Consider the following 21647-nt stretch of genomic DNA (forward strand, 5'->3'; position numbering starts at 1 on the left):
GGGTTGTCTCTTCACAATGCTGGTGGTTTCTCTTGCTGTGCAGGAGTCTTCTAATAAGAAGAGATTCCACTTGTTGATTGTCTGTGCTAGTTCACAAGCACCTGAGGTTTTGTTCATAAAATCTTTTCCTACACCGATGTCTTCAAGGGTTCTACCTAACCTGTGTTCCAACTGGTTCAGAGTTTCTATTTTAATATTTAGATCTTTAATCCATTTTGATTTTAGTTTAGTGCATGGTGAGAGATATAGGTCTAGTTTTAGTCTTTGGCAAGTTGAAGCCCAATTTTTCCAGCACCATTTATTAAAGAGGCTATCTTTCCTCCAGTGAGGGTGTTTGGCTCCTATGTCAAAGATGAGATGGCTGAGTGTGTCTGGTATTGTTTCTGCATCTTCTAATCTGTTGCACTGGTCCTTAGGTCTGTTTCTTTGCCAGTACCATGCTGTTTTTATCACTGTAGCTTTGTAGTATAGTTGCAGGTTGGGGATTGTGATATCCCCTGCCATGTCTCTGTTACCTAGAATTGCCTTTTGCTGTTCTGGGTCTCTTCTTGTTCCAAATGAATTTTGCATTGTTTTCTCGAGGTCTATGAAGTATGCACTGGGATCTCAATTGGAATTGCATTGAATCTATATAGCAGTTTTGGAAGTATGGCCATTTTCCCTATATTAATCCTTCCTACCGAGGAGCAGGGGATGTCTGTCCATTTTCTGATATCATCTTCAATCTCTCTTTTCAGAGTGCCATAGTTTTCAGAGAAGAGGTCTTTGATTTCTTTCATTAGGATGATTCCTAGGTATTTCAGTTTTTGGATGCTATTGTGAAAGGAATTATTTGCCCTATTTCTCTCTCAGTGAGTCTGTCATTGGTGTAGAGGAAAGCTATTGATTTTTGTGTGGTGACCTTGTAACCAGCTACTTGACTGAATTTGGTTATTAAGTCTAGAAGAGTTTTGGTGCAGTTCTTGGGGTCTTCTATATAGAGTATCATGTCATCTGCAAATAATGACAGCTTGACTTCTTCATTACCTATCTTTATTCCTTTTATTTTTTTCTCCTGTCTAATTGCCGTGACTAATGTTTCCAGAACTATATTGAACAAGAGTGGTGACAGTGCACATCCTTGTCTTGTTCCTGATTTTAGTGTGAAGGATTTCAGTTTTTGACCATTTAGTATGCTATTGGCTGTTGGTTTTTCATAGATGGCTTCTATCAGTTTGAGGTAGAGACCATCTATTACAATCTTTTGTAGGGTTTTTATCATAAATGCATGTTGGATTTTGTCAAATGCTTTTTCTGCATCTATGGAGTTAATCATATGGTTTTTGTCCTTGACTCTATTGATATAGTGTACTTCATTGATTGATTTGTGTATATTGAACCATCCCTGCATCCCTGGGATGAATCCCACTTGATCAGGGTGTATGATCTTCTTGATGAGCTTCTGCATTCTGTTTGCCATTATCTTATTAAGGATTTTTGCATCTATGTTCATTAGTGAGATCGGTCTATATAGTTCTCCTTTGCGGTTGGGTCTTTCTCTGCTTTGGGGATCAAGGTGATGCTTGCTTCCAGGAGTGAATTTGGGAGGATTGCTTCCCTTTCAATTTCATTGAAGAATTTAAACAGTAGTGGCAGCAGTTCCTCTCTAAATGTCTTGTAGAATTCAGCAATGAAGCCATCAGGGCCTGTGCTTTTCTTAGTTGATAAGTTTTAATTACATTTTCAATTTCATTGGTTGATATTGGGTTGTTTAGAATGTTTAGGTCTCCTTTGTTCAACTTTGGTAATTCATATGTATCTAGGAATCTGTCCATTTCTTCTGTGTTGTCCATCTTATTGGTGTATAGGTTCTGGAAGTAGGTATTGATGATCCTCTGGATTTCTGCTGGGTCTGTTGTAATTTCATCCTTTTCATTCCTAATTGCATGGGTTTGGGCCTTTTCTTTCCTTTTTCTGACAAAGTTGGCTAAGGGTTTGTCAATTTTGTTGATTCTTTCAAAGAACCAACTCTTGGCTTCATTGATTTTTTTGTATCATTCTCTTAGTCTCCATTGCACTGATTTCTCCTCTGATTTTTATAATTTCCTCCCTTGTATGAGCTCTGGGGTTGTCCTGCTTTTCTTTTTCTAGAAGCTTCAGGTTCAGCATCAGGTTGTTTATTTGGGCTCGTTCTGTTTTCCTAATATGCATATTCACTGCTATGAATTTCCCTCGTAAGACTGCTTTCATTGTGTCCCATAGATTCCGATATGTGGTATTGTCATTGTTATTTAATTGAAGGAACTGTCTGATTTCTTCTTAAATTTCCTCTATGACCCATTGGTTATTCAGAAGTGTGTTTATGAAATTTTGGGGGTTTCTTTTGCTATGGATCTCCAATTTCATCATTGTATGGTCTGATAATATACAGGGGATAACTTCAGTTCCTTTGCACTTACTTAAACATGTTCTATGTGTGAGTATGTGGTCTATTTTGGAGAATGTCCCATGTGCAGCTGAGAAGAATGTGTATTCTGATTTTGTGGGGTGGAAGACCCTGTAAACATCTGTTAAGGTCATTTGTTCAAGAGTTCAATAGAGTTCTATTATTTCATTACTTATTTTTTGTCTACTTGATCTATCTATTTGTGACAGTGGGGTGTTGAGGTCCCCCACTACAACTGTATTAGTGCATATATGACTTTTCATGTCTGTTAGTATTTGTTTTATATAGTTGGGTGCACTAGTGTTTGGTGCATAGATGTTTATGATTGTCATCTCTTCCTGTTGGATTGTCCCCTTTACAAGGATGTAGTGTCCTTCATCTTTCTTAATCAGTGTTGGTTTGAAATCTACTTGATCTGACAAGAGGATAGCTACTCCTGCTCTTTTTTGGGTTCCTGTTGCATGGAGTATTGTTTTCGACCCTTTAACTTTCAGTCTATGAGTTTCCTTTTGAATGAAGTGTGTTTCTTGTATGCAGCATATTGTTGGATTTTGCTTCTTGACCCATTCTGCCAGTCTATTTCTTTTGATTGGTGAATTGGGACCATTAACATTGATGGTTATAACTGACACATATTGACTTGTCATTGCCATGACTTTTTCTTTTTGTTGGGTTTTCCCCCTTTCCATTTAATTTCTTGTCATGCCAGATGGGTTCATTCTGCTTTGCTTCCTGGGGTTGTGATCCTCAATGTCTGTTCCTAGGATATTGTGTAAAATTCTTTGGAGTGCTGGTTTGGTATTCATGAATTTCCTAAGGTGCTCTTTGTCATGAAAGTATCTTATTTCTCCATCCATTTTGAAAGATAGTTTTGCAGGGTACAGCAATCTGGGTTGGAGGCTGTTTTCCTTCAGGGCTTGGAATATGTCACTCCAAGCTCTTCTTGCCTTGATGGTTTGTGTTGAGAAGTCTGCTGTGATTCTGATGGGCTTTCCTTTGTATGTGATTTGTTTCTTTTCTCTAACTGCTTGGTGAACTTTGTTCTTCTGTTTAGTTTCTGGAATCTTTACAATTATATGTCTATGTGTAGATTATTTTTGATCAAGGCTATTTGGAGTCCTATATGCCTCACTTATCTGTATGTCAAGCTCTTTTCCCCTGCTTGGGAAGTTTTCTGCCATTATTTCTGTGAAGAGATTTTTTATGTCATCTGTACTCTCTCCTGTTTCTTCATTGTGCCCAATCAGTCTTATGTTATTCTTCTTTGCATCATCTAGCAGCTGCTGGATTGATTTCTCATGTTCCCTTATAATTTTGAAGCAATTTTTCTTTTCCTGGTCACTAATTGCAATCTTATCTTCTATATCTGAAATTCTGTCCTCACATTGGCTCATTCTGCTGTGTAGACTTTCAATGGAGTTTTTCATCTTCTGGAAATCTATTTGCATCTGTTTTATGGATTCCATTTGTTTCCTATGTTGGGATTCCATCATGTTCCTGAGCTCCTCTCTACATTTATTAATCATGTCTTGCACTAGGGGCACAATTTCTCCTGTTATGTGAGAAATTATTTCTGATTTCATTTTTTCCAGATCTCCTTTTGTTGCCAGTTCAGTGGGTCCAGGTGGTTGAGTATCAGAGTGTTCCATCTCATTTCCCTTTGGGGTTGCTGTAGGTGATCTGGAAGTCTGGTTTCAAGACTTATTTAAGTGTTTTCTCATTTCAACTGGGGTGGGGGGATGTTGGAACCTGCACGGATTACCTCCTCTGAGCTAGGTGAGGTGGGACAGGGGCTGGGAGCAGCGGTAGGAATGTTGGCCCAAAAGCCCTTTCCTGTGGGCTGGGAGCAGTGGGAGGGATGGTGGCTGGGAAGCCCCTTCCTCTGGTCCAGGAGCAGTGCGATGGAGGCTCAGAAGCCCCTACCTCTGGACCAGGAGCAGTGGGAGGGATGGTGGCCCAGAAGCCCCTTCCTCTGGGCCAGGAGCAGTGGGATGGCAGCTCAGAAGCCCCTACCTCTGGGCCAGGAGCAGCGGGACTCCGTACCATGGTCTGGTGGTCCAGTGTCTTCTGTGTCTTTGTAGTGTGGAACCAGGTGGATGTACAGAGGAGCAGTGGTGGGGGTCCAGTGGATTGTTGCCAGGGCATGGGCTGATTTGGCATATTCTGCATGACTCGGGACCTCGGTAGGCCATGCGCAGACCTGCCTGGTTTTTCTTTTCTTAAAAAAAAAAGTCTTTCTTCATGTTTTCTAAAATGTGATGGTCTCAGAGAATCATGAAGTGCCTTGCCATTTTTGCTGTTGACTTCTGATGACATCTAGTTGTTTTTTGCATTGTTGGTAGTAAGTAGAAAGGCTTTTGTGTGCATCTAAAAGCTTTGTATGTTCCTGTACCAGACGAGATGTATTTTGCTGGTCCTTTTCATCCTGTTCCAGTTCTGCAACTAGTTCTTGCTTTCGCTGTAATAACAATGCAATTTCTGTTTGAACTTTCATATATTCTTGTGTCATTTTACAGTGCTGTTCAAAAACTGCCATGGAAACTTTGGAGTTTGGGCATGGTACTAGAGGCTGTAGTTGGTGATCCAGTGTAAGATAACCCATTGGGATAGAGTTATTTGATCCACTGGTATCTGTGGAATCATCAGGAGTCCATGGATGACTTCAAGTTGGCTTTTCTGAAGTTGGTCCTGAGGTAGTGATCATTCTGACACTAGGACTGGATGACCTACTGCTCACCTGACCAGGTTCTGTTCCAGAAACAGTCAAGTCTTGGATGGATCTATGTCTTGGTTGCCCATTGCCTGGTATGACGATCTCAGGGACATCCAGAATATTGCCAAATAAAGCAGTTTTATGGTGGCCCTGTTTAGGCTTGGAATACACTGTGGTCGCCATGATCCTGGCTTCTATTTCTGACATGTCCGCACTCATCTTCTTGCCCTCAGAAATTGGGGGCAGGCTCTCCACAGTGTTGCCTCGGGAGGCTCCCAGGCTTAGACGGCCTGATTCACTCTGTTGTTTTGCCTGATTTTTCAACCATTTTGATTCTAAGCTTTTAGTAGTATCATTTGTAGCAGAAACTTGCTCCATATTAGTGTCACTTTTATTACTAGTATTTGTAGAGGCAATGTCCATGAATGAGCCTGTACTGGTGGGAGAGTTGCTCTGTCCTTCATCTGAATACTGACAGGGATATTGTAATGGCTCATCTACTCCTGGAAAGTACCACATCAAGTGAGTCATTATTTTCACAATTTCCTCCATTGAAGGTCACTGAGAAGGATCTTTAGACCAACAACGAGTTATCAGGCTCTCAATGAGCTTAGGCAAATTTTTGATCAGTGGTGGTCTAGTACCATTATGAACAGCCCACATGATTCGGAGAGATGAGCCACCAATCTCATCAAAAGGTTTCCGATGCGTTATTACTTCCCAAAGGATAATACCCCACCTGAAGACATCACATTTTTCACTGTAATTGCTACCTTCAAAAACTTCAGGTGCCAACCAAGAAGCACTCCCCTTGTTATTGGTCATATGTGTCTGAATGTCACAGGCTGTACCAAAATCACAGATTTTTAGAACTGTCCCCCCTGCAATGAGCAGCAGATTTGTTGGTTTCAGGTCCCTGAGAATTAGAGCTTTGGGTTGCATGCTGTATAGATAAGCCACTCCTTGGGAACACTGTAAACACCAACTCATTGCATGGGCAGCAGTGTAGTATGGCAATGGTTCGGCACCATGCAGCACATTATATAAAGAGCCCTCTTCAGCATAATCCATCACAAGACACACTGGATTCAAGCAGGCTCCATACAACTTTACAATATTAGTATGGTTCACACAGGACAACTGCTGAAGCTGTAACAAATTAAGGATGCTCTACAATAAAAGCTTTCCTCTGAGATTCACTTTCTATTCACTTAATAGCAACATCTTTTGCTCTCCACTTTGCTTTGCAAACAACTTCAAAGGCACCTCTTCCAACAACCTCTTCCACCTCGATCTCCTTGTAATCGATTTCTTCAAAGTTAAGGACCAGTGAAGGGGCTTCGATCATCTCACTGGCCGAAGACGAGGAGAAGGAGGAGGCTGCGGAGGCTGTAGACATGATCCCTCATGGCGCCCAGGAGGCCAAGGGACAGTGCCACCCGGACAATCCCGGTGAGACCCCCGCTCACCCGCCTCCGGGCCTACACCAGACACCCGGCGATCTGTGGTGACAGACGGGACTGCAGCCACAGCAGCGTCCCGGCTCCAGCTCCGCCTCTTAGATATACTCTTTTTTTTTAATTATTAAATTCTTTTATTGGTACATTGTAGTTATACAACACAATTACATTTCTCATTGAGAATTGTACCTTTACATAATGCATCTTGGTTCTTATTTTTTTCCCATTCCTAGCCCTCCCTTCACGCCCTCCACCCTTCCCTATTTACAAAGACTTTATTTCCATTTCTTCCATTTCTCACCATTTTTCCTTTCCCTTCTTTCCTTTCCCCTGCCCCTCCCACTACCCCTACCCCTTTGGACCTTTTCTTCCTATTTTACATTATCGATTATTTATTCTAATCATTGTTACATTTTAGGTATACAATAGAATGACATTCATCATTGGAAATTTGCACCTTTACATAGTCTCTCTTGGTTCTTACTTTTCACCCTAGCCCAGGCCTCCCTTCAACCCCTCCATTCCTCCCTATTTACAAAGATTTGGTTCCTATTTTTCCATTTTCTCATATTAATCCCATTCCCTTCTATCCTTTCCCCTAGCCCTCCCACTTCCTTTCACTTTGCCCCTTGTCTTCCTATTTCACATTACCTATTATACATTTAGTCCTTATTTACACTTTCAGTTTCTCACAGCAGAGAAACTATTCGGTATTTACACATGTGTGTCCTATTTACTTCACTTAAGAGTATTGCCTCAATGTGCATCCACTTAGCTATAAATGTCTTCCAAAACTGCTATATAGATTTAATGCAATTCCAATTGAGATCCCAGCAGCACACTTCATAGACCTCAAGAAAACAATCCAAAAATTCATTTGGAACAAGAAGAGACCCAGAAGAGCAAAAGAAATTCTAGGTAACAGAGACACGGCAGGGGGTATCACAATCCCCAACCTGCAACTATACTACAAACCTATCGTGATAAAAACAGCATGGTACTGGCAAAGAAACAGACTTGAGGACCAGTGGAACAGATTAGAAGATGAAGAAACAATGCCAGACACACTTACCCATCTCATCTTCAGCAAAGGAGCCAAACACCCTCACTGGAAGAAAGATAGCCTCTTTAATAAGTGGTGCTGAAAAATTGGGCTTCAACTTGCCAAAGATTAAAACTAGACCTATATCTCTCACCATGCACTAAACTAAAATCAAAATGGATTAAAGATCTAAATATTAAAATAGAAACTCTGAACCAGTTGGAACAGAGGTTAGGTAAAACCCTTGAAGACATCGGTGTAGGAAAAGATTTTATGAACAAAACCTCAGTTGCCCATGAACTAGCACAAACAATCAACAAATGGGATCTCTCCTTATTAAAAAGCTTCTGCACAGCAAGAGAAACCACCAGCATTGTGAAGAGACAACCCATAATGTGGGAAAAAATCTTCACCTGCTCTTCCTCAGACAAAGGCCTACTATCTCGAATGTATAAAGAACTTAAAAAGATCAGACCTCCCAAATTTAAAGACCCAGTCCAAAAATGGGCATCTGAAAGGAACACACATTTCTCAGACAAAGAAGTATAAATAGCAAATAAATACATGAAAAAATGTTCAACATCACTGGTCATTTGAGAGATGCAAATGAAAACAATGCTGAGATTCCACTTCACTCCAGAAAGAATGGCTGCTATCATGAAATCAACCACTAACAAATGCTGGCAGGGCTGTGGGGAAAGAGGAACCCTGCTCCACTGCTGGTGGGAGTGTACACTGGTGCAACCACTGTGGAAATCAGTATGGCGATACCTCAAAGAACTAGGACTGGAAATCCCATTTGACTCCGCTATTCCACTGCTGGGGATCTTCCCCAAAGAATTAAAAGAATCATACCACAGTGATATATGTGCAACCATCTTCATAGAAGCACAGTTTGTGATAGCTAAAACTTGGAAACAGCCCAAATGCCCATCAACTGGAGACTGGATCAAGAAAATGTGGTTTTTTAATAAAATGGAGTACTACTCAGCCATAAAAATGAGAAATTAGAGACATTTATACCTCTTAGATATACTCTTAACCAGTTGGTAAACCAAGACTCTAGGAAGCAGCCAAACTAAATGTAATTTCTATAAGAGGAAAAAAAACCTAATTGTCTTAGTATCAGCTGTCTGAAGATTTGTATATCCTCATTTGGGTGACAAAAATGTGTGTGATACTTTTTTTCTCCTAGTGACTTTGAAAGTTTAAATGTTTAGCAACTTAAAACATTAAAAATGCTTAATTATTTGGGTCCTTTAAAAAATGCTACTATGACTTCCTATTAAATGTTCAGTATTTACACATCCTTATTCATTAATATTACCAAGTGAAATATTGCTAGACTAAGATTCCTAAACTCATGATGTCTGTGGTGCTGCCAAATTTTTATTGCAATGTGGACTATTTTGAATTTATAACCATTTTTGATGCCCTGAATCTTGAGGTGAGTGGTAAATTTTGCATAGACACTATGACTAGATCTATGGTAAAGATGGTGGGTTTTCCTGGGTTAGAAAAAAGAAAAAATGAGAATTCAAACAACTCTATTTGAGATATTTGGTTGTAAAGGCCTAGGACTTGCAGTGATCAGTGCTTTATTCAGTGAAAATTACATAGTTAGAAATTTTGGGGAGATCTGATTTTATCAGTTTTGTAAATAGTTCTTATTCCTACATTTGGATCAGTGAAAGACCTGAAGTTTAAATGTAAAGACATAACTGCCCTTAGTCATGAAATTGTTGTGGCCTCTACTTTTTATTGTTAATAACCTGTATTCAAGGGCCTATGTTTTTTTCATCTTGTTTAAGAATGTTTTGAGATTAATGTGCTCAAAAATCCTTCATGATTGGCTTTAAATATTTGAATAAAATTGATTTTTCAAAAGCACACTTTGATGTGTTAAGTAAGATAGCATTTTATGTTAGAGATACCAAAATTCTGGTATTTTTCTACATGTGAAACACATATGTTTTAAAAAACAAATTTGAATATATATTTAATCACGGGGCTATTATGAATACAAGCACCTACATAAAGAATCCTTAGTTTTGGTTGTAGAATGATAGACCAGTTTGAGCATGTACCATTTTGCATTTCAGTCCTTAACATTTGCTTTAAGAAAAAGTCTTGAATTTCACTCGCTATTATTTTATGTTTTACTACTTTACAGTACTGTTTTGTTTTGAATTCATATATATTGCTGTTTCTTTTCATTTTCTAAAATGACTTCCTATCTGCGAGAGAAAGAAAGAGGAATTTCCTACTCCAGTAGTAGAGTCCAGAAGTTAAGATATATCATACTACAATTAATTACTCAGTTTTAGTTTAAAAATCCATATGTATAAGAATGCACCAACAGCTTTTATTTATAAGCTAATATTTTTAAACAGATTTTTCTCTCTTGCAACTACATTTAAAAATGTTAGAATGAAAAGGTTTGAAATAGTGATCACTTTTTCTGCTGACATACATTTTAATGGCTCTTTTGAAATAAAGTTTCTTTTTTATAAATACACCTAAGAAATCTGTATAGACACTTTGCAGTATTCAACAACCTAATGCTGTTTTCTTTGGTACAAATTCCAGACTGCATGTTCATTTTAGCATATTTTGATATTGGTAATTTGATATGTTTCATGGTGGCAAAATATTAGCTCTATTTTCGGACTTTTTATAGAACTACCCTATTGCTTACAAAAATGTTCTTGTGATTGTTAAGGTCTCTGAACATTTATCTCAATTCTTTTATTTAATTATTTTAAAACTTACACTTTTCTTTTAAATATGTCACATCTAAAATTTCAAAAGTTACTTTGAATGCCTTAATACTTGCAGCATTTTTTTCTGTGTATATAACATCTTATTTCAGAATGGGAATGTGTACCTCTCAATGTTTACTGTTAATGTCTTTTATCTTTATATGTTGATCTGGTTGAACACTGTAATGACTTGATAATAAACTTCTCAGAATTCAAAAAAAAGGGAAGTGAATTGTGATAAATAAGTTCAAAGATTACATAATCACAGCACAACTCAAACCATAAAAAAAGTTGCTACAATAAACCACAAATCCCAACTGAATAAAAGCACTACCAAGAGAGGTAGTGTACTCTCCCCAAATTTGGTTCATTGAAAGGAAATTACTTTGGGAAGCAAGGCTGGAAGATAATCCCCTATGAGGTTCCCAGTAGCATCACCCTGAATGTTTAGAAGAGGCTGGGACAGCCCATAAATGGCAAAGTGCTTTGTCAGCACACTGCTCAGATTTTTTTCCCAATAAACTGTGTACATATGTTCTTCATTTCTCTTTTTCTCTACCCTAAATTGATATTTTCCACACATACTATTTTTTTTATTTCCAAGTGGAAAATCCATTTTTATTACTATATGTTTATAGTACATACATTTACATTCTGTGTGAGGAGTCGATACATGTACATAATACAACTTAATTTCTATTTTTATCCCCTTTGCCTTCCCTCTCTAACTCCTCCACCCATATTTTTACCTCCTTCCTTTTTTGGTGCATGTTTGCAATATGTACTGTCTACATTCCTTATGTGGAGTTCATACATGTACACTACATTTCATTTCTTTTTTCATGCTGCTTCCCTCCCCTCCCATCTCTTCATTCCATCTCCTAAAAACATCCTTTGAGAAAGTTCTATCTCCCTACTTTGTTATCTATCTTTTATTTTGCTCTTTATTTATACTTTGAGTTTCTCATATAAGAGAAGCCATACAATATTTAAGCTTCTGTACCTTATTTCACTTAAAGGGGCATCCATTTCTCTACAAATGATTCAAATTTATCTTTCTTTATAGCAGAGTAATATTCCATTGTGTATAAATACCATATTTTCTTTATTCACTTATTTGTTAATAGACAAATAGGCTGCTTCCAAGATTTAGCTATTATGAAATGTGCTGGTATTAACATGGGTATGCATGTATCATTATAATATGATGTTTTTTACTCTTTTGGGAAGATATCTAAAAAGAGAATCGCTGGATCAAATGAAATTTCTAGTATTAGTTTTTGAGGAATCAGCATAGTGATTTCCAAAGTGGTTATAATTGTTTACAGTCCTACAAACAGTGTAGAAGTGTTCCTTTTTCTCTGCAGCCTCACCAGCATTTGTTATTATTTAATCTCTTGATGATGACTATATTTTCTGTTGTAAATGGAATCTCAGTGATGTTTTAATTTGCATTTCTCTAATGGCCAATAATGTTGAGCATTTCTTCATGAATCTATTGACCATTTGTACTTCTGTGAAGTATCTATTAAATTCACAGGCCCATTATCTGATTAGATCTCTCATTTGGGGGAGGTCTAATTTTTTGAGTTCTTTTTATAGTCTAGATATTAGTCCTGTGTCTGAGGAATAGATGACAATTTTTTTCCCACTGTGTAAGTTGTCTCTTCACGCTATTGGTTGTTTCTTTCTAATTTGATGTGATCCCATTTGCTGATTCTTGGTAATGTTTCCTATGCAACTGGAATTCTGTTCAGAAAGTTTGTGCCTATGCCTGTGACTTCAAGAGTATTACCTATTTTGTCTTCAGCAGGTTAAGTATTTCTGTTTTAACATTTAGATCTTTAATCCATTTTGATTTTAGTTTAGGTATGGGTCTTGATTCAGTCTTCTGCACATGAACATACAATTTGCCCAGCATCATTTGTTTAAGAGGCTATCTTTCCTCCAGTGTATGTTTTTGGCCCCTTTGTCATAGAACAAATAGTTGAATGTGTTTAGGGTTGTTTCTGCATTCTCTATTCTGTTCCATTGATCTTCATGTCTGATTTTGTGCCAGTACTATGCTGTTTTTATCACTGTGACTTTGTAATATAACTTCAAGGCTAGCATTATGTTCCCTCATGCTTTAATCTTCCTCTCCAGGATTGCTTTTGCTATTTGGATATCTTCTGGGTCCATATGAATTTTAGTATTGTTTTCTCCTGTCCTATGAAGAATGCTATTGAAATTTTGATTGGAATTGCATTAAATCTGTATATCAATTTGGGAAATATGGCCCTTTTGACTATATTGGTTCTACCTATCCAGGAACAGGGAACAGCTTTCTATTTTCTTATATCCTCCTCAATTTCCTTCTTCAAAGTGCTGTAGTTTTCATTGTGGAAGTGTTTACTTCCTTAGTAATTCAGGGAATCTACCTATTTCTTTTGAATTCTCCAATTTTTTTGCATACAAGTTTGTGAAGTAGTTGTTAATAATCTTTTTTATTTCAAGAGTGTCCATTCGTGATTTCACCTTTTCCATTTGTAACTTCATTGATTTGGATATTTTCTCTCCTTTTTTTTGTCTAGCTTGTCTAAGGGTTTGTCTATTTCATTTTCTCTTTCAAAAACAAACTCTTGGATTCATCAGTTCTTTCTATTATTTTGTGATCTCAATTTCATTGATTCCTATTCTGATCTTTATAATTTCCTTCCTTGTACTAACTTTTAGTTTGGATTGCTCTTGTTTTTCTAGGACCTTGAGGTGCATCGCTAGGTATTTATTTGAGGTCATTGTGTTTTTGTGATGTGAGCATTCATAACTATAAATTTCCTTTTTAGGTTGCTTTTATTGTGTTCCATAAATCCTTGAATGTTGTTCTTGCGTTATCCTTTAGTTCTACAACTGTCTTATTTCTTCCATGATTTCTTATATAACCCATTGTTTATTTAAGAGTATATTGTGTAGGGCCAGAGATTAGCTCAGTGGTTCCACTCCCTACCTCGCAAGCACAAGGTCCCGAGTTCAATGCCTGGTACCAAAAAAAAAAAGTACATTGTGTAGTTTCCATACATTTGCATAATATCTGTGTTTTCTTTTGTTGTTGATTTCAAACCTCGTTGCACTATAATCTGATAATATATGTGGTATAACTTAAATTCTTTTACATTTAGTTAACTTGTTTTATTGGCTAGTACCCAGCCTATTTTGAAGAAAGTGCTGTGTGCTCTTGAAAAGAATGTGTATTCTCTTGTCATTGAGTGGAACACTCTATAGATACCTATTAAGTTCACTTGTTCAAGGGTTTTGTGCAACAATGATTTATTTGTTATTTTTCTATCTATTTTATCTGTCTATTTGTGAGAGTAGGATATGGAGGTCCCCCACTATAATTGTGTTTATGTTTATCTGGTCTTTAATATCTGGCAGAACTTGTTTAATAAAGTTGCTTGTGCTGCTGTTCAGTGCATATATGTTAATAATTGTTGCCTCTTCCTGTTGAATTGTTTCTTTAACCAATGTGTAGTGACCCTCTTGCCCCTTTTGATCAGTTTTGACTTAAAGTCCATTTTCTCTCAATAAAGAATAGCTACATATGCTTTTATGGGGTGTGTCTTCTTGCGTGGAATACTTTTTGCCATGCTTTGATTTTTAGTATATGAGTTTCTTTTTGCATTAAATTTCTTGTGTACAATTGGATTTTGTTTCTTGATCCATAATGCCAGTCTGTGACTTTTAACTGGAAAATTGAGACTATTCACATTGAGAATTATTCCTCTTGTTGCCTTATTTTCCTGCTGCTGATTCCATATCTTTCCCTTCAATGTAACTATTCACCCTACATTGTGTATTCATTCTATTAGCCATCTTGTCACACTTAGCTTCATTGTCTCATTCTGGGATAGTTTTATAAATTTTTGAAGTGCTAGATTTGTAGTAATGAATTTATTTAGGCACTCTTTATCATGTATCTTATTTCTCCAACAATTCTGAAAGATAGTTTTGCTGGATATATCACCCAGGGTTGGAGAGTTTTCTTTTAGGGCGTAAAACATTTTGGTGCAAGTTATTCACCCTTCAAGGTATGTGTTGAAGCATCTGCTATAATTCTACTAGGTTTTCACTTATAAGTGAATCATTACTTTTTTCTAACTACTTTTAAGATTTTGTTCTTGGGTTGGACTTCTGGAATGTTAACTGTGATATGTTGTGGAGAGATTCTTTTCTGATCATGACTATTTGGGGCTCTATAAGGCCCCACATGTCTGTATGTTAAATTCTCTTCCCTTATTTGGAAAATTTTCTGCTATAATTCAGTAAACAGGTTTTTTATGCCGTTTGTGATGTCTTCTGATTTTTCATTAATTCCAATTAATCTTGAATTAGCCTTTTTTGTGTCATCTAGAAGCTGTTCAATCCATTTTCATATTTTCTTACTGTTTTTAGGGAATCTGTCATTAATTGGTCACAACAATACCCTGTCTAGTTCTGAAACACTGCCCTCACATTCGTCACTCTGCTGCCCACACTTTTAATAAAATTTTTAATCTCCTAAACTTCTGTTTGGACTCTAAATTCTTTTTATGGATTCTAATTCTTTTCTTTGCTGGTCATTCATGTTTTGCATTATTTTGTTTAGCTCTTCCATTTTTCATTAGTGCCTTCTGTAGACTCCCTGCTTATTTGGTTTATTTGCACCCAATATCTTTCTACTTATATTTTCCGTGACTTTGCCAAATGTCTTATTGATCTTTTTTGTTATTTCCCCTGATATCACTTTGAGTAATTCAGGTGTGTGGCTTTTGGCTTCCTCCTCTTCTATACTGTATGGATCAGTGTTGTGGCAGTTGGGAGTTTTTAGAGGCATTTTGTTAGGTTATCTTCTCATATTTTTTTGCTTATTCGTTTGTTTGTATTGAGACTGGCAAGTTCATTGCAGTGGAAAGCTTTGTTTGTAGTATGGAGACCTCTTTAGTTAATGACTATTTTTCAGTGTTGTCCTCTGGGTGCGGCTATTGGCCTTTCCTTTGTCCCAGGATCCAATCTTGTCCACTTACTTGAGGTGCAAGATTGCAGCCCAGTAGTTTTACAGGAATGTACTACGAGACCCCAAGGCAATCCCAATATTGGCATCCCTCCAAGAAAACACAATTAATAGCAACAGCTATTTCACTTTGACTATAGTGTTAAAATCAGCATGGATTATAGGGGACATGTAAACTGAATATTGCAAACCATAAGGACCAATAAAGTACCACTCTTAACCATATAAAAGAGACCTATAATTATAGTGTGAAAACTAAAAGCAACCAAATATTGACCTACTATTGACCTAAAATAAATATCTATTAAATGGAACAACTTTACTAATAATCAAACAGTATTCAGCAGCAATACAATAAAATTGAGTAGAGATATTATCTTTTTAGTCATCCTTCTGATACTGTAACACAATGCTCTGTAATAAATTTATTTAATTAAAAACCTTATCTGGAGGCTGTGCTATTAAATATAGGTCTTTTAATTGCAAACATACCAAGAGGAAGAGCTAGTCATATGAAGACAGGCTACTTAGTTTGAATGAATGATTGATAAGAGTTTCAGGCAACAAATTGATTGTTAAGATATTATATTTTAAGTATGGTCTTTTACTTATAGTATTCAAATAGGTGTCAATCATGTAAACATTAGACTTTAAACTTGCCACTTGTTAGATAATAGTTAATTATTATAACCTTTGCTTCTTATTTTAATACCAAAAATCATGAGGTAAGTGGGGAGTTAGCAATAATGCTTCTTATACTCAACACACACAAAATTACTCTATTTCAAGTACATATAAATAGCAACACTTGTCTTATTTCAAAATTATAATTTCTATTTCAAGATTGAATTAAAGTGAGTTTCATTTTATTTTTCTATTTTCAAACTAAACCAGATTAAAAGAAAACAACATATTTTTCATAACACCTTCAGTAGATATTATATATGTTACTGGATTTTCTTTAAATCCATCTCCCTAAAGCAGAAAGTAAGAAATTTAGAAGAATTTTTTAGGTCAAAAAAAGTATACCTCAAGTCATTGACGTTGGTCATTTAGGCTGATAACAAGGAAGAGGAAATATTTCCATATGTAATCTCCCACCCCCACTTCCTTTGCATGTGAAGAGACTCTGAATAGGGTAGTGATAATGATAACAACCTGGAACTCTGACAGCACTTGAAGCTTCACACATATATTCTCCAACTAGCATCCACATAGCCATAAGAGATCAATATTACAGATAGAGAAATTGAGGCCTAGAGAAATAAAATAAGTTGTTCACATTTCCTCAGGTATTTATTTGTAAGGCCTAACTTCATAACCATTAAGTTATGTACAAATTCAATGGAGCCATCTGTGTTATACAACATAATGAGATATGTATGAGGAGAAAGGCAAAATAGGAATGACTCCATTTATGTCACTGCAAATTCCTTTGTAGCTGAGGAAAACTTATGGATAACTTACAGTAATTTTCATAGAAATTTTTTTCTAAGAAAGTAAAAATAAAATAATTTAACTAAAAGGTTCCATAAGACCACTGCCAACAACATTCATTAGCAACCTACTATATATACAATGATACCTCAGTTCATGAACTTAATTCATTCCATGATTCTGGGAAAGATGGTCATGATTGTATTCATCACCAGATGAGGAGTTTGTGAACAGAGACAAAATTTTGCTGAATGCTTCTGTTTGCAAACAGAATTGTTTACAAACAGAAACATTTATAAACTGAGGCACTACTATGCCTGGAGTTTCTAATGATTTCTGTTCCTGGGCTAGTGTGACATTCCAGTTTCAGAAGAATATATAAAAAGGTATATCTTAGAAACATAAAATAGAAGGAACCCAAATGGCAGAGTAAAGATCAGCAGCAAAATTCAGCCTCCCCAGGACCTGGAACCCAACAGATCATAGTCAAAAATCCCAAAAGTCCAGTACAGGATAACAATTTTAAAAACTGTTAAAGAAAAACAGCAAATCATTCATAAGGGTAAGCCAATTATAATTATAGCAGACTTCTCAACATAAGCCTTAAAGGTCAGGAGAGCCTGCACTAAAATGTTTCAAACTCTAAAAGAAAACAACTTGCAACACAGGGTGATATATCCCGTACAGCTATCTTTTAAAATTAATGGAGGAATACAGTATTTTCATAACAAAAAAGCCTTAAGAAATTCATGACCACAAATCTGGTACTCCAAAAAATTCTCAAGGGTACCGTAGAAAGAGACAATGAAAGCAACAATGCAAAAAAGTCTAATAGAATGAATACATCATGCAAGGTGAGCAGTTAAGCATAAGGGAAAGAAAAAGGAAATTAACAATAGGAAAATAATGCAATGACAGGAAAAATTCAATACCTTTCAGTATCAATTCTCAATGAGAACGGTGTTAATTCCTGAATCAAAAGACACAGATTGGTAGACTGGATCTAGAAACAAAACCCAATCATATATAGTATTAAAAATTTTAATCCAAAAAGAAATTTATGGGAAAAATTCAAAGGATGGAAAAACATATTCCATGAAACAGGAACCCCAAAACAAGTGGGAGTAACTTTATCCTAATTGCAGACAAAGTAGATTTCAAGCCAAAACTGATCAGAAGAGACAAAGAAAGTTACTACACATTGGTTAAGGAAAAAATTCAATAGGAAGAGATAAAAATTATAAACATATATGCACCAAACACCAGAAAAACACTACTGGATATAAAATATCAGATAAACATCAACACAATTATAATAAGGGAATCTCAATACCACACTGTCAATGACAGACCAATCAATGAGACAAAAAATCAACAAGAAATATCAGAATTGAACCATGCCTTTAAAAAATGGACTTAATAAGTATCTATGGTGTTTCACTCAGAACAACAGAGTACACAATCTTCTCAATAGCACATGAGACGTTCAAAGTACACCACATGCCAGCCCATAAAGCATGCTTAAATAAGTGAAAAATAAAGTTTATAGCTGTGAATGCCCAGATGAGAAAAACAGAGCAAGTGCAAATAAATAACCTTATGATATACCTCAAAGTCCTAAAAAAATACAATTCAAATACAACTATAAGGACAAGTAAGGAAATTATAGAGATCAGAGAACAAGCTGAAATTTGGACAAAAATCAATAAAAAGAACCAATGAATTGAAAAGCTCGTTTTTCCAAAGAATAAACAAAAGACAAACTATTAGCAGATCTTACAAGAAAGAGAAAGAGACAGAGAGAGAGAGAGAGAGAGAGAGAAAAGAAAGAAAGAAAGAAAGAAAGAAACTCAATGCAATAAAAATGGAAAAGTCAAACTCACCATGGATACAACCAACATCTAGATTATTAGTAACTACTCTGAGAATGCATCTTTCAATCAATTGAAGAATTCAGAATTGGATGGATTTCTAGATACATATAAATTACCACAACTGAACTAGTAAGGTTAAAAAAAAACCCTGAATAATCCAATGACTGGCAATGAAATTGAAGCAATAATTTAAAAAAGATACCAATTAAGAAAAGTCCAGGACCCTATGGTCTCACTGCTGAATTATATGAGACCTTTAGGGCAGATCTACTGCGAATACTCATCAAACACTTTAATGAAATTTAAACATAAGGATTAGAAGATCATACACCCTGATCAAGTGGGATTCATCCCAGGGATGCAGGGATGGTTCAATATAAAAAAATCAATTAATGTAATACACTATATCAATAGAGCCAAGGACAAAAACCATATGATTATCTCCATAGACACAGAAAAAGCATTTGACAAAATCCAACATGCATTTATGATAAAAACCCTGCAAAAAATTGGAATAGATGGTCTCTACCTCAAACTGATAGAAGCCATCTATGAAAAACCAACAGCCAATAGCATACTAAATGGTCAAAAACTGAAATCCTTCACACTAAAATCAGGAACAAGACAAGGATGTCCACTATCACCACTCTTGCTCAATATAGTTTTGGCAACATTAGCCACAGCAATTAGACAAGAGAAAGAAATAAAAGGAATAAAGATAGGTCATGAAGAAGTCAAATTGTCATTATTTGCAGATGACATGATACTCTATATAGAAGACCCCAAGAACTGCACCAAAACTCTTCTAGACTTAATAACCAAATTCAGTCAAGTAGCTGGTTACAAGGTCACCACACAAAAATCAATAGCTTTCCTCTACACCAATGACAGACTCACTGAGAGAGAAATAGGGCAAATAATTCCTTTCACAATAGCATCCAAAAACTGAAATACCTAGGAATCATCCTAATGAAAGAAATCAAAGACCTCTTCTCTGAAAACTATGGCACTCTGAAAAGAGAGATTGAAGATGATATCAGAAAATGGACAGACATCCCCGGCTCCTGGGTAGGAAGGATTAATATAGGGAAAATGGCCATACTTCCAAAACTGCTATATAGATTTAATGCAATTCCAATTGAGATCCCAGTGCATACTTCATAGACCTCGAGAAAACAATCCAAAATTCATTTGGAACAAGAAGAGACCCAGAACAGCAAAAGGCAATTCTAGGTAACAGAGACATGGCAGGGGATATCACAATCCCCAACCTGCAACTATACTACAAAGCTACAGTGATAAAAACAGCATGGTACTGGCAAAGAAACAGACCTAAGGACCAGTGCAACAGACTAGAAGATGCAGAAACAATGCCAGACACACTCAGCCATCTCATCTTTGACATAGGAGCCAAACACCCTCACTGGAGGAAAGATAGCCTCTTTAATAAATGGTGCTGGAAAAATTGGGCTTCAACTTGCCAAAGACTAAAACTAGACCTATATCTCTCACCATGCACTAAACTAAAATCAAAATGGATTAAAGATCTAAATATTAAAATAGAAACTCTGAACCAGTTGGAACACAGGTTAGGTAGAACCCTTGAAGACATCGGTGTAGGAAAAGATTTTATGAACAAAACCTCAGGTGCTTGTGAACTAGCACAGACAATCAACAAGTGGAATCTCTTCTTATTAGAAGACTCCTGCACAGCAAGAGAAACCACCAGCATTGTGAAGAGACAACCCACAATGTGGGAAAAAATCTTCACCTGCTCTTCCTCAGACAAAGGTCTACTATCTCGAATCTATAAAGATCTTAAAAAGGTCAGACCTCCCAAATTTAAAGACCCAATCCAAAAATGGGCATCTGAAAGGAACACACATTTCTCAGACAAAGAAGTAGAAATAGCAAATAAATACATGAAAAAATGTTCAACACCACTGATCACTCGAGAGATGCAAATGAAAACAACACTGAGATTCCACTTTACTCCAGAAAGAATGGCTGCTATCATGAAATCAACCAATAACAAATGCTGGCAGGGCTGTGGGGAAAGAGGAACCCTGCTACACTCCTGGTGGGAGTGTAGACTGGTGCAAGCACTGTGGAAATCAGTATGGAGATACCTCAAAGTACTAGGACTGGAAGTCCCATTTGACCCCGCTATTCCACTGCTGGGGATCTTCCCCAAAGAATTAAAAGAATCATACCACAGTGATATATGTGCACCCATGTTCATAGCAGCACAGTTTGTAATAGCTAAAATTTGGAAACAGCCCAAATGCCCATCAACTGGAGACTGGATAAAGAAAATGTGGTTTTTTTATAAAATGGAGTACTACTCAGCCATAAAAAATGAGAAATTAGAGACATTTATAGCTAAGTGGATGCACATTGAGGTGATACTCTTAAGTCAAATAAATAGGACAGATGTGGATAAATACCAAATAGCTTCTCTAGCGTGAGAAACTGAAAGTGTAAATAAGGACTAAAAGGTATAATAGATCATCTGAAATAGGAAGAAAAGGGGCAAAGGCCAAGGAAGTGGAAGGGCTAGGGGAAAGGATAGAAGGGAATGAGATTAATAATGAGAAAATGGAAAAATAGGAACAAAATCTTTGTAAATAGGGAGGACTGGAGGGGCTGAAGGGAGGGCTGGGCAAGGGTGAAAAATAAGAACCAAGAGAGACTATGTAAAGGTGCAAATTTCCAATGATGAATGTCATTCTATTGTATACCTAAAATGTACCAATGATTAGAATGAATAATCGATAATATAAAGTAGGAAGAAAAGGTCCAAAGGGGTAGGGGTAGTGGGAGGGGCAGGGGAAAGGAAAGAAGGGAAAGGAAAAATGGTGAGAAATGGAAAAAATGGAAATAAAATCTTTGTAAATAGGGCTGG

At 36.5% G+C, this 21647-nt stretch overlaps 1 pseudogene; it reads right to left on the minus strand.

Moving 5' to 3' along the window:
• Positions 1–4697: 4697 nt before the first annotated feature.
• LOC101724067 (mitogen-activated protein kinase kinase kinase 7 pseudogene) lies at positions 4698–6537 on the minus strand (annotated as a pseudogene).
• Positions 6538–21647: the final 15110 nt, after the last annotated feature.

The sequence above is a fragment of the Heterocephalus glaber genome, unplaced genomic scaffold, assembly GCF_053883595.1.
Source record: "Heterocephalus glaber isolate CG9 unplaced genomic scaffold, H.glaber_assembly_v1.0 deba00001538, whole genome shotgun sequence".
Taxonomy (NCBI): Eukaryota; Metazoa; Chordata; class Mammalia; order Rodentia; family Bathyergidae; genus Heterocephalus; species Heterocephalus glaber.